General features: G+C 42.1%; 1 protein-coding gene across 3 annotated transcripts in view; it reads left to right on the top strand.

Moving 5' to 3' along the window:
• The window catches only part of PLEKHG1 (pleckstrin homology and RhoGEF domain containing G1), a 362,060-nt gene that overhangs the window by 37,765 nt on the left and 300,591 nt on the right, over window positions 1–23,704 (top strand). The window lies entirely within an intron of this gene.

Below are 23,704 nucleotides of genomic sequence, written 5' to 3'. Positions count from 1 at the left end.
TCATAAATATCAAATTAATATTTTTGGAAGTTGGAGTGGGGTTTCTTTTAGATTTGGCTATCTTAGGAGGATATCTGTTTGTCCAGGTAACTATTACTGTGCAGAATTATTAGGCAACCTAATAAAACCCAAATATATTCCCATCTCACTTGTTTTTTTCCCAGGTAAACCAATATAACTGCACAAAATTTAGAAATAAACATTTCTGACATGCGAAAACAAAACCCCCCAAAAATTAGGGACCAATGTAGCCACCTTTCTTTATGATGACACTCAACAGCCTTCCATCCATAGATTCTGTCAGTTGCTTGATCTGCTTACGATCAACATTGCTGCAGAAGCCACCACAGCCTCCCAGACACTGTTCCGAGAGGTGTATTGTTTTCCCTCCCTGTAGATCTCACATTTTATGAGAGACCACAGGTTCTCTATGGGGTTCATATCAGGTGAACAAGGGGGCCATGTCATTATTTTTTCTTCTTTGAGACCTTTACTGGCCAGCCACGCAGTGGAGTAGTTGGAGGCATGTGATGGAGCATTGTCCAGCATGAAAATCATGTTTTTCTTAAACGATGCCGACTTCTTCCTGTACCACTGCTTGAAGAAGTTGTCTTCCAGAAACTGGCAGTAGGTCTGGGAGTTGAGTTTCACTCCATCCTCAACCTGAAAAGGTCCCACAAGTTCATCTTTGATGATACCAGCCCATACCAGTACCCCACCTCCACCTTGCTGGCATCTTGAGTCGGAGTGGAGCTTTCTGCCCTTTACTGATTCAGCCTCTGGCCCATCCATCTGGCCCATCAAGAGTCACTCTCATTTCATCAGTCCGTAAAACCTTTGAAAAGTCAGTCTTAAGATATTTCTTGGCCCAGTCTTGATGTTTTATCTTATGTTTCTTGCTCAAAGGTGGTCGTTTTTCAGCCTTCCTTATCTTGGCCATGTCCCTGAGTATCGCACACCTTGTGCTTTTTGTTACTCCAGTAACGTTGCAGCTCTGAAATATGGCAAAACTGGTGGCAAATGGCATTTTGGCAGCTTCACGCTTAATTTTCCTCAATTCATGGGCAGTTATTTTGCGCCTTTTTTGCTTAACACGCTTCTTACGACCCTGTTGGCTATTTGCCATGAAACGCTTGATTGTTCAGTATTCACGCTTCAAAAGTTGGGCAATTTCAAGACTGCTGCATCCTTCTGCAAGACATCTCACAATTTTGGACTTTTCAGAGCCCGTCAAATCTCTCTTCTGACCCATTTTGCCAAAGGAAAGGAAGTTGCCTAATAATTAAGCACACCTTATATAGGGTTTTGATGTCATTAGACAACACCCCTCCTCATTACAGAGATGCACATCACCTGATTTACTTAATTGGTGGTTGGCTCTCAAGCCTGAACAGCTTGGAGTAGGACAACATGTATAAAAAGTATCATGTGATCAAAATACAACTTGCCTAATAATTCTGCACACAGTGTAGAAGAGATATGTTGGAAAGCGCAAATGGTGTGAGACATCTCCGTTGCTCCTGTCAGCACCACTAAGCATACACAGATGTTAATTTCACTGCACTCCCGATGCGATAGGATCGAGCCTATTTCTAGTGTGTAGAATATTTGCTACTTCTTGTCATATCTCTCAGTGCATTGGATTTGCCAGGCAAATCAGTTTATGATTAATGTAATTTACAACAATGTTGTCTTCATCCTCTATTCATCAAAGACAAACCTATTTAAACAGGAAAAACAAGAATGCAACTATGCAGGGCACCATGGAATTGCAAGGAGGTTTCCAAGATATTCCTAAATTCTCAATACAAATGTAAAATCAAAGTTACTTAATTGTTTGATTTTTTTTCTGTTTCCTATTACTTTTGATTTGAAGAGTTAGCTTACTTTCCTAGGCACCAAACTGCAGTAGGATTCCACTATCACCTCATGCTGCATTTCATACAAGTTCTCGGCATCTTTTTGTGTCACATACTCTATGGGCAATCTGTTTGTCTGAAAAAGGTCTGCAATAGACCAAAACGTCATATATTTTATTGTGGATTGCAATTAAAATGATTTTCTCGCATTATACTTGAGTGCCAAGTTCTTCTTATATTGGATAACTTCCTACATGAGTCAGTGTGGGTAGAGGGTCAGAGCAGCTGAGTTTAGCTGTGTCACATTACAAACCCTTTCAGCTCTCCTCTTCTCATAACACTGTCATCTGAACTGATTTCTCAAAAATGTCAGTAATTTTTCTTATGTTTGTTGTGCTCATCTTGTAATCACTCTACAATGAGATAAAAGCAGGCTGTCATTATATTTCACACAGAAGCAGTATAGAATGGTTAGATTTGTTCTGTGTGAGACATAATAACAGCCATGATCTCACTGCAGAGCAAGTACAAGATCAACACAACAAACATGAGGGTGTTTATGACATCTTTAAGATCTCATCTCAAGACAGACAGTGTAGGAGGGGGTGCAGTACAGCAAAGGTGACAGTACTATGAAAGGAGGACAGATGATAAAGGGTTTTGTAATGTGACACAACTAAACTCAGCTGTGCTGCACTTTCCTCCACAGGGACCTTATCTGATAGGTATAAGTCTTGTGTACTCTTGTAGAATTAGAAAGTGCTAGGGGAAAAGGTTAGACCAGGAGATCATAGCTGTCTGTCATTACATCTAAAAGTCTGAGAAACCTGCTCTCAGCTATTGTGGGGTTATATTACTTTGATTGCTAACCTCTCAGCAGTGGATAGGCGAATTTAACAACAACAGCAAAAACAAATGTTTTATTCCGCTCTGCAGCAACCATTACATCATGTATTATACCACTCTGCAGCATCTATTACATCATGTTATCATGTTCAGCATGAAAAATTTAGTGAAAAGTCCTCTTTAAAGGAAACCTGTCAATTTATTCATGCTGCCCAAACCACAGGAAGCATTAATCTAGTTATCATACAGTTAGAAGATCCAATAGTGAAAGACCTGTTAATCACAAGGAGTGAGGAAGAGAGAAGCCAGCCTAGGGCAGTGCTGCAATTCTCTTGTGTCTGGCTATACGCACGTACCAGATCTTTTTGCTATATTTTCTATGAGACACTGGACCCTTTTAGTGAAAAAAAAAATCTGTCAATTGTTCAGTAGGGCTCTGATTCATACCTGCCAAGGGCAGCATGAACCAGCTGACAGGTTCCCTTTAAGAATTATGTTCTTAGCTGCAGAGAACTCAGCACCCTGCAAGTCAGGTAACTATATAGACCATGTAAATATTTAAAAATGAGAACTGTATTCTTCAAAATTGTTATGTTTCCCCCAAATCGGGTATTGCTATTGGTGGGGAATCAGGATGCATAAAATGTTCCCAAGAAAATGCAATACTGAGGCTAGGGGACGTATTGAAAAGAATAGCTTTTCTAGTCCACTCACACCATCCCACTGGAAAAAGCAGACTTTACAACCACTCAGACTTGTCAATATTAGGCTGTAAGTATTAGCTCTTTACAGTAGTGTAGCTACCGGGGAGGGCAGAGGGGACAAGCTACGCTATGTAACTGTATTGGCGTGCACAGCGCACCGATACAGTTACATTCTGCAGAAGAGCAGGGAGACACGATCTCCCTGCACTGCCGTCCGGCCAGTATGGGGCCCCTGAGCAGGCGGTGGGGGCCCTGTGCCAGCAGTGGGTCCCCCGCCTGTCATCGCAGGGTCAGCTGTATCGGCTAGAAGCTGATACAGCCAACTGCATTGATGAGAGAGGGAACGTTATGCTCCCTCTCCAATCATCCCCCTGTCAGCGTCTGACGTCACTGACGCTGACACTGATAGGGGTCGCGATGATGTTACCCGGCGTCCGCAGTCTGGAGATGAGCGGGCGCTCAGAACACTGTGGGAACAATAAGGAAGAAATGTGACTATTGGATTTTTTTTTTTTTTATCGGCTGCATTATACTATACTGGCGGCCTAATGGGCGTAAATTATACTATACAGATTGCCTAGTGGGGGTGCATTATACTATACAGGCTGCCTAATGGGTGTGCAAAATACTATACAGGCTGCCTAATGGGGGTGCATTATACTGTACTGACTGCCTAATGGTGGTGCATTATAATATACAGACTGCCTAATGGGGCTACATTATATTGTACTGGCTGCCTACTGGTGGTGCATTATACTATACAGACTGCCTAATGGGGGTGAATTATACTGTACTGACTGCCTATGGGGGTGCATTATACTATACAGACTGCCTAATGGGGGTGCATTATACTGTACTGGTTGCTTATGGGGGTGCATCATACTGTACCAGCCTATGGGGAGTGCATTATACTATACAGGCCTATAGGGAGTGCATTATACTATACAGGCCTATGGGGAGTGCATTATACTATACAGGTCTATGGGGAAAGCATTATACTATACAGGCCTATGGGGAGTGCATTACACTATACAGGCCTATGGCGAGTGCATTATACTATACAGGTCTATGGGGAAAGCATTATACTATACAGGCCTATGGGGAGTGCATTATACTATGCAGGCCTATGGGGAGTGCATTATACTATGCAGGCCTATGGGGAGTGCATTATATTATGCTGGCCTATGGGGAGTGCATTATACTATGCTGGCCTATAGGGAGTGCATTATACTATACAGGCCTGTGGGGAGTGCATTATACTACACAGGCCTATGGGGAGTGCATTATACTATACAGGCCTCTAGGGAGTGCATTATACTATACAGGCCTGTGGGGAGTGCATTATACTATGCAGGCCTATAGGGAGTGCATTATACTATACAGGCCTATGGGGAGTGCATTATACTATGCAGGCCTATGGGGAGTGCATTATATTATGCTGGCCTATGGGGAGTGCATTATACTATGCAGGCCTGTGGGAAGTGCATTATACTATGCAGGCCTATAGGGAGTGCATTATACTATACAGGCCTATGGGGAGTGCATTATACTATACAGGCCTATGGGGAATGCATTATACTATACAGGCCTATGGGGAATGCATTATACTATTCAGGCCTATGGGGAATACATTATACTATTCAGGACTGTGGGGAGTGCATTATACTATGCTGGCCTATGGGGAGTGCATTATATTATACAGGTCTATGGGGAAAGCATTATACTATACAGGCCTATGGGGAGTGCATTATACTATGCAGGCCTATGGGGAGTGCATTATACTATGCAGGCCTGTGGGGAGTGCATTATACTATGCAGGCCTATGGGGAGTGCATTATATTATACAGGTCTATGGGGAAAGCATTATACTATGCAGGCCTATGGGGAGTGCATTATACTATGCAGGCCTATGGGGAGTGCATTATACTATACAGGCCTGTGGGGAGTGCATTATACTATGCAGGCCTATGGGGAATGCATTATACTATACAGGCCTATGGGGAATGCATTATACTATACAGGCCTATGGGGAGTGCATTATACTATACAGGCCTATGGGGAGTGCATTATACTATACAGGCCTATGGGGAGTGCATTATACTATGCAGGCCTGTTGGGAGTGCATTATACTACACAGGCCTATGGGGAGTGCATTATACTATATAGGCCTATGGGGAATGTATTATACTATATTGAGGCTATCTAGGGGGCCATCATACAGTGTGGGGGATTACAGTGAAGGGGCCATCACACAATGTTGGGGCCATCAAGCAGTTTGGGGGATACTAAGGGGTGAGTATACTGTTTGGGTGGTACAATACAGTGAGGGGACATCATACTGTGTATAGGGGAGCTGTACATGGGGAGACTCGAGACATTACATAGTAACATAGTAACATAGTTAGTAAGGCCGAAAAAAGACATTTGTCCATCCAGTTCAGCCTATATTCCATCATAATAAATCCCCAGATCTACGTCCTTCTACAGAACCTAATTGTATGATACATTAGTCAATGTTAAGTGGGCACTTATTGTTATAGGGGAACTCAGGTTACTGTGACTATCAAAGGGGCACAAAGGGCAATATTACTTTATAGGGAGCAAAATGTGGGCACTGTTTTCTAGGGCATTACTATATTCTAGAGGGTTGCTTTAGAATTTAGAGGGTACAGAGAACCACACAGCAGGTGCAGTAATAGGGACACATACGGCAGCAGCAGCATTGGGGTACTAGTAGGATGAGGATTTTGTGCAGGTTGGCAATAGATGGTGACATGCTGAAAATATGAGAAGTGAAATGTGTCTTTGATGTATTCTGTGCAGACGAGGCTTGGGTGGAAGAAGTTGTGTCGGTCTGGGCCAGATGGAAAAGACCGGAGAAGTGAACAACTGCATCAGAAAGAACGTCAGCGGTAAGTCACCATCTGTAACTGTACTTTGATCTGTTATATGTTCTGCAGGGCTGGTATTTACACTGACCATATGGCGGTAATATCAATGTTTCTCTTTGTATACAGATTATTTTCAGGAATATCGCTGTCATCTGCTGAGGTTCTCCTCCACTATTAGGGTGCGTCACCGAGTTGTAATCAAGGTTACCTGGTTAGTGGCCCACTGAGAAGCTTGAACCAAAACCCTAACTACGCCTCTGGCTCTTTCCTATTAAAATAGATCAAAACTGATTGGCTCCTAGAAGCCAATTGTACAGCTGTGCTGCCTTCAGTCTAGGCATTGGATGGTAGGACTAAGATTATTTTACTTACATTCCATAGACTTAAGGAAGATAGCAGTGAGTTCACCCAACAATATAATGTGTAATTGGTACCCTGGGCAACTGGTCATCAAGTGAGATGTTAACCAGGCGTGTCTGATTTCGGACTGGCAATCTCTTTGTTCTCATGGAAGTAAACCACCGGCAAAGATATCTATTGGCAATTTTCTCATTGAGAACCAGCAGCGCTCGGTCAAACAAGTGCATGTATGGGAGAGTCAGCATAAAGGTCCCTGTATACCTTAGACTCCTTTAAATGCATGCTCTGCTCTGAAATAAGCCACTTCCAGACACATAGACTTATTTCTTGAGGAAACAAAAGAATCTGTTATTTAAATTGAATTTTCACATTCTTTGGGGGAGTCAGGTCGGCCTAACCAAAATCGATGTGTTTGGATAACATTAATCTAATGTACCTTTAATCCATCTGTGTTAAATGTGAAGAAAAACGAATTGAGAATAAATTGCCTAAAATGATTAGCTACATAATTAAAGGGTTTGTTCACTGCTAGGACAATCCCTTCTTAAACAATATGCTCGGCCCCGATAAAATAATAAAGCCTATACTCACTTCCTATGCTGGCTCCATTCCAGGGGTGACGGCGCTCGCTCTCCCGGGCTGTGATGCGGTGGAATGACACGTGACGCTGGCACCCAGTCAGCACTGGTGTCACTGTCTGCCCCTTTGGACAAACTGAACATGAAGTGGAAGTCTGGGATGAGCTGCAGCCATGGGTTCCTCTTCATGTTCAGCGATGAAGGCGGAGACCGTGCCACCAGTGCTGATTGGGAGCCGGCGTCACCTGCCACAACGCCGCATCACTGCCCTGGGGAGAACGAGTTTCGACCCCATGGAAACAGTGTCGGCACAGGAGGAGAATATAGGCTTCATTATTTTATCGGAGCCAAACATTTAGTTTAAGAAGGTGTTATCCTAGTAGTGGACAACCCCTTTATCAAAAGATATGGATAATACCCCTTACAGATCAGTTTGTTAGTATTTATGCATTTTCTTTGCTGAAACACCGAGAGCAATGAATTCCAGAGACCTTGATATGTCGCCACATAAACCTAATAGTCAGGCATTCTGGGAATAATTTTAAAGTTTTATATATATATAGCCTTGAGAACTTCTTGATTCTGTAGCCTTTGTAACAACACAGTAGAAGTCCTGGTATATTCTACCACAAGAAGGCAGAAGGAAGCACATAACCTTGCCTCCAGGTGCACGGGATTTGATAAACCAGACGCAATGTTGTACAGCAAAGCTTGAAACTTGAACACATTTTGCCTAAGGATATACTCATTTTAAAACTATGCAAGGAAAAACAGTTTGATGATTTGGTAGAGTCATGAATAAATCCTAGATTATTAAACTATTGGGATAAAAATAACTACAGCTTTTTCCTTTCTTATTTTTCTAGCATTTATCTAACTTACCGTATTTTCCTCTTTGTAAGACGCACTTTATTTCCCCCAAATTTGGGGGGGAAATGTGGGTGCGTCTAACAAAGCGGATATACCGCTTACCATTACAGGCTGGGAGGAGGGGGTGTCCGCCGCCGCTACCGCCTGCCGCCGCTGTCATCCGCCGCCACTGCCGGGGTTGTCCGCTGCTGCCCCGGGTGATGCTGAAGGCTCCGGTGCTGCGGGGGGCTCTGGCGACATTTTGTGAAAGACCAGAGCCCCCCGGCAGTTCTTCCATGCGTTCCAGTATGACTAATTCCGGGAAAATGGCCGCCGGAATCTCGGGAGATGAGATTTCAGCGCTGAGATCTCATCTCTCGAGATTCCGGCGGCCATTTTCCCGGAGTTAGTTCCAGTATGACTGACTCCGGGAAAATGGCCGCCGGAATCTCGGGAGATGAGATTTCAGCGCTGAGATCTCATCTCTCGAGATTCCGGCGGCCATTTTCCCGGAATTAGTCATACTGGAACGCATGGAAGAACTGCCGGGGGGCTCTGGTCTTTCACAAAATGTCGCCAGAGCCCCCCGCAGCACCGGAGACAGCCCTACAGCACAGGAGCCCCCTGCAGACCCCTCATCCCAGCCTGCAGCAAAGGAGCCCCCTGCAGACCCCTCATCCCAGGCTGCAGCACAGGAGCCCCCCTGCAGCACAGGAGCCCCCTGCAGACCCCCTCATCCCAGCCTGCAGCAATGCTCCACTCCTGCCTCCGGCAACGAGCCTGGGACCCTGATCCACCACAACCACAACCCCTGGTAAGTAATAAGACGCATGGATTATAAGACGCCCCACCAATTTATTAAAAAATAGTTTTTTCCTATTTTTCTCCTCAAAATTTGGGGTGCGTCTTATAATCCGGAGCGTCTTACAAAGCGAAAAATACGGTATTCTTATTCCAGTGTAAACTTTGATGAATAATTCAACCTCCTTTCTTTAAAGGGTACTAATCCCCAACAAAACTGTGGGTTGCCAAAGATTGGTGGTCTTTCTAAAAAATCATGTAGCAGCAGAAACACTATTAAGTGCCACGAATGTCCTTCAAAATCCTGACTTTCTGTTTAAGTCGGCCATGAATTATACGGTTGTGGAATCCCGGCATGTAGTATGTGATCCCACAACTAGACATGAGCGAATATCTTCGGCTCCCTCCTTATTCGGCAAGCTATACCGAAGAAGCTGTAGCGGGAGCCCGGATGGCCAGAACGCTCCGATAATCAGGTGTCCGGCACCACAGCTGCATATTTCGAGGCTGGCTGACAGTCACAACACATGCATAGAGAGCCTGGTTGCTGTGACTGTCACACAGCCGCGACACATGCAGCTGCAGCGCCAAACAGCTGATTATAGGGAGTGCTCCAGGTAAGGAGGGAGCCGAAGATATTCGCTCATGTTTACCCACAACCCACTGCAGCCGCTATTGCAGTGAAAGAAAGAGATATGTTACAGTATATCATTTAAGCAGTTGGCTGACTGCGGGTTCAAGACCCCTGTGGGGACCTAAAAATAAAGTATAAAAAAAAAGTATAAAACTTCCACTCATTTTCCATTAAAAATAAAATTAAGAAAATGTAAATAAAATTAACATCGGGTAATCGCACATTCATAAAAGTCTGATCTATCCAAATTTATAATTAATTAGCTGGAAAAGTAAGAATTTTAAAAAAACAAAATGGTAGAATTGCATTTTTTAGTCATGAGCGCATCATGCAAAAAATAAAGTCTCACAAACTCCAATTCAATGGAAAAATAAAAACGATATTGGTCTCAGAAATTTGAGACACAAACCATTTTTTTTATTTTTTACAAATTTCTGAATTTTTTTTCCACTTAAATGAAAAAAATCTATATAAGTTTGAAATGGCCATAATCATACTGACCTGGATAATAATATTTACTGCAAAATGAACATGGTTACAAACAAGAAAAACTATGGAGGAATTGCATTGTTATGCAATTTTTCTGCAATAGGAGTTTTTTGGCCGTTTTCGAGCACATTGAATGTTCAAACGAGTGGCGTCATGCTGCAAAAAAAAAACAAGCCCTCATATGACTATGTCAACAGAAAAATAACAAATTAATGGCTCTTGGAGAAAAAGAGTGTAGAAACAAAAATTGGCAAAATTGTTGAGGAAAGGGGTTCATTCTCACCGGACATGTTAATATCCCAGTCTCCTTCTTTCTTGATCATCTTGGCATATACTTATTTACTTCTGGCAGAGAATATATGACATACATACTAGAAGTTACTTCTCTAGTCCTTATTCCATGCCATTTTATTATTTTTATTTTATTGTGATGAGCTGCTCCCTAAGTGACATTAGTTTTAGCCTACCAGGTTCTGCAGGGAAATTTATTATTGCATGCCAGCCATTCAGATGGCAATACATGTAATATTAGGACTAATGTGGCACCCCAGGAGTTCGGGTAACACAGTGATGTTGCCTTCCTCTCCGGGAGGGTAGTGCCATGCCTGAAGACAAGTGAGATCCCTTTGGCATGTAAATCTTACACACAGCATATTCTAACTCCAGGACAGAAGGGGAAGCTCAAAACCCTGTTTTAGGGGAACTTCCCTTATATCCATCCTGATCTGGAGGAGCAGTCAGTTCAGTCTGGAGCAGACAGTGAAGGGAGAGGAGTGATTAGGAGCTCAGGGAGGCTGTGATTGGGCCTCCTGTAAGCCAGAGCGCAGAAAATGGTCATCGGGAGCCCGAGATTGTGGATAACTGCAAGGTCCACAGTAGAATCAGAGGGCATAGGACTGTATGTTATTTGCCCATACCATACCTGAGGTACAACAGCAGATAGAGCCTAGAGTCACTCTGTCAGGGACCCCCAGAAGAACAGCTCAAGCTGCCTGCAGTGCAGGTACTGTCCCAGGTCAGAAGAGAGAAAGGGGTACCTTGCCAGCGAACTACAGGTAGCAAGGGACCAGAAAACCAGTGTATAGAGGAAGGCTCCCAACCTGACCTGCCAAGGGAGATTACTACTTGTTTTCAGGCTGCCTGGACTCCTGCACCTATTGCCGGTACTCTGGACTGAGGCCTGTTACCATCAGTAAACCAGATAAAGACTGCAACTCTGTGTCATCTGTTATTTACCAACAACCCACCATCCTTGCCATACACCTTGGGAGCCCTGGAGACCCCGCTTTACCTGTAGGAAGCATCACCATCTTGCTGCAACATCACCCTAGAGGACCCCTTTAAGCAGCATCGGTCCCTCTGACCAAGAGCCACATGTGGCATCACAAATAAACTTTATTACCAAATTCCCTTTAAAGACTTTTCCCTTTAATTGAGTGCCCAGGGCCATGGACCGGATCGCAGCCACTGTGACATCCCTTATAAGAGTGACAGGACCCGGTACCGAGTATCCCCATTGCCCTGGTGGGCGACTCGCTACCACAGTTTTATAGAACAAGAGAACATGGATATGGGTTCTCCTAATGGGACAACTAAGTTAATGCCATTCTACATTGAACTTAAAACAGCATGGTTTTAGTTTAACGTTCAAGTACAACATGTCAACAATTAGAATTTTGTGCCCATACTCGCCCATTATTACATAGTAACATAGTAACATAGTAACATAGTTAGTAAGGCCGAAAAAAGACATTTGTCCATCCAGTTCAGCCTATATTCCATCATAATAAATCCCCAGATCTACGTACTTCTACAGAACCTAATAATTGTATGATACAATATTGTTCTGCTCCAGGAAGACATCCAGGCCTCTCTTGAACCCCTCGACTAAGTTTGCCATCACCACCTCCTCAGGCAAGCAATTCCAGATTCTCACTGCCCTAACTGTAAAGAATCCTCTTCTATGTTGGTGGAAAAACCTTCTCTCCTCCAGACGCAAAGAATGCCCCCTTGTGCCCGTCACCTTCTTTGGTATAAACAGATCCTCAGCGAGATATTTGTATTGTCCCCTTATATACTTATACATGGTTATTAGATCGCCCCTCAGTCTTCTTTTTTCTAGACTAAATAATCCTAATTTCGCTAATCTATCTGGGTATTGTAGTTCTCCCATCCCCTTTATTAATTTTGTTGCCCTCCTTTGTACTCTCTCTAGTTCCATTATATCCTTCCTGAGCACCGGTGCCCAAAACTGGACACAGTACTCCATGTGCGGTCTAACTAGGGATTTGTACAGAGGCAGTATAATGCTCTCATCATGTGTATCCAGACCTCTTTTAATGCACCCCATGATCCTGTTTGCCTTGGCAGCTGCTGCCTGGCACTGGCTGCTCCAGGTAAGTTTATCATTAACTAGGATCCCCAAGTCCTTCTCCCTGTCAGATTTACCCAGTGGTTTCCCGTTCAGTGTGTAATGGTGATATTGATTCCTTCTTCCCATGTGTATAACCTTACATTTATCATTGTTAAACCTCATCTGCCACCTTTCAGCCCAAGTTTCCAACTTATCCAGATCCATCTGTAGCAGAATACTATCTTCTCTTGTATTAACTGTTTTACATAGTTTTGTATCATCTGCAAATATCGATATTTTACTGTGTAAACCTTCTACCAGATCATTAATGAATATGTTTAAGAGAACAGGTCCCAATACTGACCCCTGCGGTACCCCACTGGTCACAGCGACCCAGTTAGAGACTATACCATTTATAACCACCCTCTGCTTTCTATCACTAAGCCAGTTACTAACCCATTTACACACATTTTCCCCCAGACCAAGCATTCTCATTTTGTGTACCAACCTCTTGTGCGGCACAGTATCAAACGCTTTGGAAAAATCGAGATATACCACGTCCAATGACTCACCGTGGTCCAGCCTATAGCTTACCTCTTCATAAAAACTGATTAGATTGGTTTGACAGGAGCGATTTCTCATAAACCCATTAACTTATTAACTCATTGGAGAATTGGTGTACATGTGTGATGGCCAATTCATTTCTTTGGGGGACACATGATGGACCCCCTCTCATGATTGCTTGGACTCCATATGAATAGGTGATAAGTTGCAACTTGTAAAACAATCACTTTACGTTTTGCTGACCTTTTTTTGTATCGCTCTTGCTGTTAATAGGATTAATTATGTTGCAATATTTCATGTACCGTATATTATTATTTTGACTCTAATTATTCACATGTACAGACAGAAAAGAAACAGAACACCCCAGGAAAATATCACCTTGGTGGTTGTGTCAGTGTTTTTTATGATTTCAGCTAAATATGTCTGATAGTAGGTAGCATGTGCTGAGTCAACACATTTTGTCCTGTTAAGACATTGGTTCTCAAATACTTCAGAGAATTAACAGCTGCTGTAACCCAAGACGGCAAGAGTGCAATCGTGAAAATGTAGACACAACTGACCAAATTTATGTATCTGAAACATGCTAATAAAATCAATGTCTTATCAGTACTGAACAAATTTACACTTACAAAATAGGGCTGAAATAAAAAAAAGCGCTGATTTAGGGGCACAGTGACTGGTGACTTTCTGAGAGGGAATGTACTTTATTGGCTGCGCTTTCACCCAGCTCATGGAGCCGGACATTATTGTACTTGTTTCTATTATGTATACCCCTCCTCACATGTAAAGCGCCATGGAATAAATGGCGCTATAATAATAATAATAAATAATAATAAAGTGGGAAGATATTGTTCTGATGGTAAATCTAATTGGCATGTCTTATTGATTACGTCTCCTCCTCTTAGAACAAGATATAAAAAAAACTATGAAAAAAAAACTAAAACAAAAAAAATCTAAATTGTAGACGACAAGCATAATAGAGAAATGTATGACAGGCTGAAGTGTTCTTTACGTTAAGCTACTGTAAATGCATGACTACACCTAAGGTAATTTGTCTTACTATATTGAAGATTATGGGAGATAAAGTGAGGAATGCATCTCCTTGCTAAAGAGATTTACTCAATGATGACAAAGCGGCCTCACGCTACTGCGATTTCAGATCCAGCCAGGAGATCCTTTGCGCTGGACATAGCTGATAAGTGTTCCTATTATGCTTGTTTCAGACTTGGCACCCACCACTAGAACAGTTATGTAGTTATTTGCCAACTGGATAGGAAGACTTTTCACTGGGATCTGGGATGTGGGCTCTGGGCCTGGTGAAGTTGGAACATCATCAATATGACCTAGTCTGTCAAGGAGAGATAAATGCAAGATGCCTTCCCTCCCGCGAGGACATGAACTTGGATTTCTGTAACAATTGATTGACCTCTAGAACTAACCTAATAGCTGTCACTCACACACAATTACAATGTTAACAAGACTGAAGGAACACATATTGGATTGTTCTGCTGCCTTTCATGGTAATATTGCACGGCTCTTTTCTATACAGGATTTAGAGTTTTATTCTGTAGCATTTTCATGGCTTGACATTTTGTTTCTTCTGTCTTGTCTGTTTTTATATTAGGGAAATGGTTGAAATGTTTCAAGTATACCATTGCACACAGAACTAATGATAAAACACAATATACAATATTGTACTCAAAAACCTACTATAGTCCAAACTCAATTGTATTGGATTTACAATAAAGACTAGAGTTTTCCAGACCAATTTGCTTTATGTAGCCTCTTCATTTAAGCTGGATTTACACTGTAAGGTTATTGGAAACGCGCTTCTCAATAATTAAGAAGTGTAAACAGGCTGAAAATTACGAAACACTTGATTGTCGGGTGAGAACGTTTTCTAAGCAGGCTTAAATATCATTATTCTTGGCAGCACTTCATCCTGTGTAAACAAGACATGTGCTGCCGAGAACAATGACGGCTAAGGCTACTTTCACACTGGCGTTTTTTGCCAGACGTCGCAATGCGTCGTTTATGGCAAAAAAAGCATCCTGCAAAGTTGTTTGCAGGATGCGTTTTTGCCCCATAGATTAACATTAGCGACGCATTGCGACGCTTTGCCACACGTCGCAACCGTCGTGTGACGGTTGTGCCGTGTTGTGGCGGACCGCCGGGAGCAAAAAACGTTACATGTAACGTTTTTTGCTCCTGACGGACCGCTTTTTCCGACCGCGCATGCGTGGCCGGAACTCCGCCACCACCTCCCCGCACCTTACAATAGGGCAGCGGATGCGCTGGAGAAATGCATCCGCTGCACCCGTTGTGCAGTGCGTCAAACGCTAGCGTCGGAATCTCTGCCCGACGCATTGCGACGGGGAGATTCCGACGCTAGTGTGAAAGTAGCCTTAGACAGCGATCTATTATTGATTGTTGCGTGGGCATTGGAAATGCGGCCTACCTATCTAAACAAGTTTATGCAATTTGGGCCTATAGTGGAGGCTGTACCTCCTTTAGATAAAATATGTCAGATATTGACCTGCAGGTTGTATAAAGTAATGTGGAAGCAACCGATAAGAAGAAATCTACAAAGATCATACTGACCAGTAGAAAAGTTTAGGTCATGCATGAAAATAATTGGTTTACGATTGTCAGATAAATCTCTAAAATTTCCTTTTGCCTGTCCCCAAAAATGTAGTACTGTTGTGTAGCCCATAAATTACACTACAGTAGTAGAAGCAGGAGAAAAATTCCCACTCCCCAAATTTAAGATTGACAGAAACTGAAAATACCGTATTCAATGGAATTGTTAAGCTCTATTAATTAAGTGCTTCAACAGATCCCAAAATCTGCATTTTTGGGGCATACACATTATTAAATAACACTATGTAACTTTAGTCGTAGGAAAAATGTTATGATATCTAAAGAAAATGTAAATGAAAAAAAAAATGGATAGCAAATCCTGTTCCAACCTAAGACATGTTTGCAAGGCAAAAAATGTTTGTAGGAAAGTCAACATTTCTGAGTTTAAATTATATTTGGGAACCTTAATATGAGGAATATATAATGACATGTAGCGACTGGTTTGGAAAATTTGTAAATACTAGGCAAATTCTAAGTTGTTGTGGTAGAGCGCGTCATTTTAAAGTCTTATGCCCGAATAATTAGTTTTTCTCTATCTTTAGGATTGCCGCCACCCATGCAATCTAAAAAGTTCAGTTTCCTGCACTGGTCTTTACAAAACAACCAAAAAAATGCATTATGGTGGGTCCGTCTACTGTGTATTATTAATACAAGGTGTCATTGAAATAAACTCCCGACACTTATTACTGGAGCCAGACGTAAAACATTTATACATTGCCATTATAGTATCTATTCGGGCATGGCTTCAATAGCTCTATGTAATATGAATTCTAATGTCTTATTATAATGACAGAGAATGAAACTAAGCATAAAATATTCTGGAAATATTAGATTAATTGCAATCCCCCTGCATTCAGTGATAGCGGCTAGTCTTGGCTACAATCCACAAATAACTTATTGCAATTGATATGTGGGTTAATGTTCTCTCTTTTTTCCTCCTGGCCCTCCGGATGCCATGCAGTGAAAACTCTCTTTCAGAGTCAGGAAATCACATTTTCTACAACATGTAGTTACTTTCCATCTGGTTTGCCAGTGAATGAGACCACTGTTTTACCAGAGTACAAGGAAAGGGAACATTTATTTTATTAAGTTTAATAGTATGCTTCAGTCTGCAACAAAAGCGAGAAGTCTGCAGGCAGGACAGGGCTAGGACAGATTGTGTGGCTGTATCATCGGTGTTAATACTAATTCACATTAGTTACTCTTATTAATTATTACTAGTAGTAGTTGTACAATGTTTTTCTAATACATTTCAAGGGAAGTTTCCACTGACATTCCTGTAAATAGCGGTAGATATACATTGCGCTACATATTCATTATTTGCATCACTTTACTTTCTTGACTTGTGGGTTTTGACAAGTTCATCAAAAAGGCTCACACGATTCATTAATTTTGTGCAAAACCCAAATTTGTCTTTTTTTCTGTCTTTAACTGGCTTTGCAACTTTTTATCTATGAAAAGTCAAACATTTAGCAAAATGATGTGCCAAATTAACTAAGACAAGTCATTCTTATTTACTATATTACCCAATGTAAAGTAAAAACACACTGTATTCACCTATTGTATCGGTGCATGGTCAGTGCCAGGTGTCCCAGGGCTTGCTTGACATTATGATGCCATGCAAACACTGCAGCAAATCAGTGGTCACTAATGCTCATCTGTACTGACATTTCCTTCTGACAGCTGAGGTTCGCCCCTCATCCCTGGAATGACACCGGTATGGGAGGTTAGTATATAGCGTTCTTATTTTACATTGGGGAATGTAGTATTTAAGAAAGGGTTTCCTTCTTGTCTTTATTACACACCAAACCCTACCTTCCTTTGCTTGGCTGACAGCTCACTATACATGTTTGACTACATAGTCACTGCCACCTTTCAGCCAATCAGAGGAAGGTATGGCTTGGCAGGGAATAGACTCGGGGAGGCACAGGTATAGGAAGTGCTTTAAAGCACCTAAGCCTTATTTGCCTATCATTCAAAACAGTCATTTTTCAGTCAGGATGCAAAAGACTGCATAACTAGAGGTCTATTTATATTATATAAAAGAGTGTCTATATATTATTATTATTATTATTATTATAGCGCCATTTATTCATGGCGCTTTACATGTGAGGAGGGGTATACAGAATAAAAACTGGTACAATAATCTTGAACAATACAAGTCACAACTGGTACAGGAGGAGAGAGGACCCTGCCCGCAAGGGCTCACAATCTACAAAATGAAGGTGCATTATATTTCTGAAAGTAATATGAACTTGAATACAGTTTTGGGGGGTGGAACATTTTGAAGAAATCAAACAAAGCATAATCTGTAATGTTTTGAATGATTCTCTTTTATCTATCATATTTAAAAAAATATATTTGACCCCGAAAAAATAAAAAAGCTTATACTCACCTCCCATGTCAACACCTTTCAAGTGATGCCAATGCACAAGATCCCGGGGCTCAAGTGTCGTAGTTCTGACACGTGAGCATGGCGCCCAATCACCGCTGGTGTCACTGTCTCCTCCTTCAGGCGTAAAACTAATCAGGAGGTGGGCAGTGCAGGTTCCCTTTGATTACTAATATGTCTGAAGGAGGAGACAGTGATGCCAGTGGTGATTGGGCGTTGGACCCAACGGTGTCGGCACGAGATGTGAGTAAAGCTTTTTTTATTTTATCTTGGCCAAAAATGTGGAATGAGAAGGGGTTGGCCAAGTAGTGGACAACCTCTTTAAGGGAGAGATAAAATAAAAAATGTTGGTAGATACTTGCACCAACATTGAGTCAATAAAAAGTATTTGCTAGTTGCAAGCTTAACGAGTGTAGGAGCTATGTCCATGTGATGATTCAGACAATGCTGTATATCCTCTCGGTGTATATTTCAGACACAACTACGGTACCATATGATTTTCATTCTCAGCCCATTTACGTTCCAGACCACATACTTTGAAAAACTTCTAAATTTCTATAAGATATTTCTGCGTTTTATCTTTTAAACTCAGAATAACAATCTGCTCAACACCTTAAACTTTTCCCTAAAGGGAAGAACTTGGCAGTCGATTCTTTGCTTAGACAAACCAGACAATCATAACTTGGGTATGCCATATTTTTTCCTGTAGGTCACTAGAGGTAATGTTATATTCTGAGTCCTTTTTGCAGTTTATCTGGAGGAGACCTGTTTTTCATTAAAATACACAGAAGTGCACTGGGATTGATTCAAGACATGCCAGCCTAGAAATGCTGATCCCACCTTCAACACTTTTACACTTCTGCACTGTGAAGGATTCAGCTTGTCCCAAATATTACTTTAAGATCATTGTACAGTTTGGGGGTCATTGTTAGATTTTTACTGTATAATGAATTGAAGATGTTTGAACAAAACATTATATCAGGATGCTTCCATTTTTTGTAGAAGAAACAGAGATAGAGATAATATGTAGAACTGTGTGTCCAATAATTTCTATTCATGTCATTATAATGATCATAGGGGTAATATTATTATTATTATTATACATTTTTATAGCGCCATTTATTCCATGGCGCTTTACATGTGAAAAGGGGGCAAATATAGACAAATACATTAAACATGAGCAAAAAACAAGGCACACGGGTACATAAGGAGGAAGGACCCTGCCCTCGAGGGCTCACAGTCTGCAGGGGATGGGTGAGGATACACTAGGAGAGGGTAGAGCTGGTTGTGCGGTAGTTCAGTAGGTTGAGGATCACTGCAGGCTGTAGGCTTGTCGGAAGAGGTGAGTCTTTTTGAAGGTTTCTATGGTAGGTGAGAGTCTGATGTGTTGAGGTAGAGAGTTCCAGAGTATGGGGGAAGCACGGGAGAAGTCTTGGATGCGGTTGTGAGAAGAAGAGATGAGAGGGGAATAGAGAAGGAGATCTTGAGAGGATCGGAGGTTGTGTGTTCCGAGAGACCATGTCACAGATGTATGGAGGAGACAGGTTGTGGATGGCATTGTATGTCATTTTAAAGGTTTTGAACTGGAGCCTCTGGCAATAGGAAGCCAGTGAAGGGCTTGGCATAGGGAAGAGGCTGAGGAATAGCGGGGAGAAAGGTAGATTAGTCTGGCAGCAGAGTGTAGGATGGATTGGAGTGGTGTCAGAGTGCTAGAGGGTAGGCCAGAGAGTAGGAGGTTGCAGAAGTCGAGGCGAGAGATAAGGGCATGCATTAGTGTTTTTGTGGTGTCGCGGTCAAGGAATGCGCAGATCCGGAGACATTTTTGAGTTTGAGATGGCAGGAGGAGGCAAGGGCTTGGATATGTGGCTTGAAAGAGAGGGCAGAGTCGAGGATCATCCCGAGGCACCAGGCGTGTGGGAATGGGGAAAGTGAGATGCCATTGACATTGATAGATAGGTCTGGTGGAGGGGTAGAGTGAGATGGGGGAAAGATGATCAATTCTGTTAATAAAATAATAATAATAATAATAAATAACTTATTTCTCATGTCATACATTGTGGTAAATATTATATATCAATGGCCTGTTACTCAGTGTTCTCTGAAAGTAGGTGACACACTACAGGTACCACGAGTCAAGCGAGATGAAGATCGCAGTGTTGGATTGTGACATCAAATCTAATGATTTTCAATGGGCTCACGTTGATACTCGTGACCTAAAAATACTAAAATGCTATACTCATATGTTGCAGAAAATTTGAATATTGTTATATTTTGATCTACACGCCTTTAGACCGCAATGTACTTTTTCTTGCCGTCTTTGATTTGGCTGATTTTTTTTTTTTTTACAGTTTTACAGCAAATGTGACAGTAAGCTGCCAACAAGTTGCACCTATGTTTTTGCAACTTTCCTGCAGGCTGAGCAGTGTCGTCCCTATCACTATTATATCACTTTATAACCTGTTTTGACTGATTCTCCTCAGTTGTTTATATGATACTTAACCAGGGGATAGTGAATGCCACCACAGGATAGAGGGAATCTTTCAGCAGATTTTTGCTATGTAATCTGAGGACAGCATGAGGTAGGGGCTGAGATGCAATTAATATTTTACAATGAGATTATCAGTGACTGGACTACAGTTTGTGTCAGCCCTCGTCTGAAGCCGCATCCTTCTCTTATTAGCAGTTTACTGTCAATAGACAATGTACATAGAGAGCTGTGGATGGGGAGCACAGGGTCGGTTGCTGTGGGCTGGAACTGAGTTCTCTTTGCCCTGAAACCCCTCTTCTAAACAGGAATCAGAGTAGAATGTGATGTGCTGTGGGTTGCTTTCTTTACTCACTTGTAGTACGGGAGTCCTTGTTACCTCCCTGTCCATGGTACCGGTTACAGATACAGATATGACAGAATACCTTAGGTCCGGTTCAACAAGTTCAGCTTTACTGCGCAATTCGGATATGTGCGGTTGTGGCACACAGAGTACCCTCCGGATGATGTTCCCTTTGTCCAGTGTACTATCAGTTCTTAACTCTGTTCTGCCTGACCTGTCTCAACAACTCATGTTGGTACCAGGGACCTTCTATCTGGCACAACAGCTTCCCTGAGGCCCACCATTGTCTCAAGACCTCTTCCGGGCCCAAGACCCAAACTGCCCCGGCGTCCAAACAAAGTTTAAGATGTGTACTCATACTGTTTGGACACCTTCCCTGAGAGGACCCTTTCGACTATGCTGAATCCTCTTTCTTGGAACCTGTAGAACGCTATTTAGTACTCCCTTTGCACCCCACTCACTCTGAGTCTGAACTTGACTCTCTCCCAACTCCACACTCTCTGACTAATGCCTTAAAGCAAGAAGTGCTTCCTTTAATCACTGATCTAACCCCTCCCAACTAGTGGGCTAATCCCAAGCTGTTAGCTCTATACTACCCTGTGTGGTGCAAACTATATCCCTATCCTTTGTAATGGTTCCCCCATAGTGAACAGACCACCCCAATCCCTAGGAACGGCCTTGAGGCAAAGCCTCCAGGAGAAACGAGACACAAACCGTCCATAAGGATAAAATGCAACACTCTTTATCAAACATATAACACATAATAATAATAATAATCTTTATTTATATAGCGCTAACATATTCCACAGCGCTTTACAGTTTAACAGTAACTCACACTTCACATTAAATGCTACTTGGCACAACATCTTCGTCTACCCCCTACATGTGAGCAGGGTTAGCTTTCTGAGCTGTCCTACATGCTACATCAAAAAACTCTGATTGTGTCCGAACTGCTGCACCCAGTAAACTAAGTGATGCATTGCTGGAATCAGGGTCTGCTTTCCTACAATGTGCTGCTCTAAGATGAGGTAACAAAAGCCTGGTGACAGATTCCCTTTAAAGGGAACCTGTTACCCCTCTGGCGTTTTTAACCAAAAGATCCACCTTGTGCTGCACTAATGCTGCATTCTGCCAAGGTGGCTCTTTTAGTTGGGGTCCCTGCTAACGCTGAACTATTCATTTTTATAATTTGCCCCCCATACCTGTAGTTTGTCCGGGGGGCATATCTTTTCCCCCCGGACACAAACGCCTCCCAACCATCACTCAGCCCCTCCGTGCACAGGGCACCGCCTCCACTTCCATCATTAACGTCCCCGGCGCGTGCATCGTAAGTTCCCATTATGTGATGGGAGTCGAAGGGCAGCGCAAACTGCACATGCCTGAAAAAAAAAACTTACAGCGCAGACGTTAATGAAGGAAGTGGAGGCGGCGCGCGGAGGGCCTGAGTGATGGCTGGGAGGCATTTACAGGTATGAGGGGCAAACTATAAAAATGAATATTTCAGCGTTGGCAGAGACCCCAACTAAAAGAGCCGCCTTGACAGAATGCAGCATTAGTGCTGCACAAAGGGTCTCTTTTAGTTAAAAACACCTGGGGGGGTGACAGGTTCCCTTTAATGAAGGCTCCATGCAATTACCCCATTTGCCCTCTCTAAGATCCCACCCAGATTGTAAGTAAGGTTCCTAAAATAAAGGACTGCACTCAGTTATAATTATTACCATGTTACCTCATATAGGCATGGACATAGTAATTTATATCTTTCAGTACTAGATCATATAATTACGTCAATATAATGAAACCTATGCCTAGGAATTTCTTTCTCTAGCCAAAATTATTTGAACAATTCCTACTTGTATTTGTCACATCATAGACTGCTCAGTTTGTGAAAGAAGTGTGGCTTTAAAAGAACCTATTGTACGTGAGGCCATTTACCAAGCTTAATACCATCTGTTTCCAGTAATAAATGAAACATGAAAATTTGATGGAGTACAATCAAAGCAAACAGAAGGGTCAGGATCAATTGAGCCGCAATTATACAATGTGTAACTTGTTTTCATTAGAGGACATAATTAGCAATAAGGCATGCATTTAACAGTAGGCCCATTATTGTGCTATAAAAGGAAAAGCAGATCAATAAAGGAAAGTTAGATAAATAAAAAGTCGATGGATAGACAGATTGTTATTAGCAGGTTAGAAAGATACAAGGTAAGATAGATTGATATACAATTAGATAGATAAAAGGATGGATAGATAAAAGATAGATGGATAACTTGGTAATTGCAGAATAGATAAATAATGTAGCTAGACAACAAAAACATTTTTTGTTTTGTGGCTGGCATTTAAAAAAACAGAATGACAGTGTAAGCAAAGAGAAGCTGAATCCAACTATGTGATACTTTGTTTACTGTGTATTGTGATTCTGACACAATTAGAGTTTTCAGATTTAGCAATACAGCAGAGCTGAGAAAGCTAACTCCAACCACACCAGACGCTCAGTGTACAATGTCTATAGACAGTGAGCTGCTTATCACAGGAGGGAGCGGAGTCGGTCTTGAGCTCACGTGCTGCTGCTGGTTCTGAGCAATAATAAGTTCCTGGGGCTAAAAAAAATCATTGCAAATAAACAACAGCACAGAGCTTGATAAGACGCGTGATAAGAAAGGCATTGCTAAAAATTGTGTTTTAACAGCTGGCTTCAGATTACAAAGCAAAAACCTGCTGACAGATTCCCTATAAATTTGAAGTTAAGCAGTCTTTATATCTTAAGGCCCCCAAATACATTAGACTAATGTCAGACAAACTTGTTGGAATTGGAATTGGCAGGCTCAGCCGACATTTTACCATGAATGATGGGGGAGATAAGGAATGTCTGATTTTGGACTGCTGATCCCTCTTAGAAGAGTCTGGCAGTGGCCC

This window comes from Ranitomeya imitator, chromosome 5 (assembly GCF_032444005.1).
Source record: "Ranitomeya imitator isolate aRanImi1 chromosome 5, aRanImi1.pri, whole genome shotgun sequence".
NCBI classification, from domain to species: Eukaryota; Metazoa; Chordata; class Amphibia; order Anura; family Dendrobatidae; genus Ranitomeya; species Ranitomeya imitator.
The sequence above is the reverse complement of the archived record's forward strand: the minus strand, read 5'-3'. Positions and strand labels throughout refer to the sequence as shown.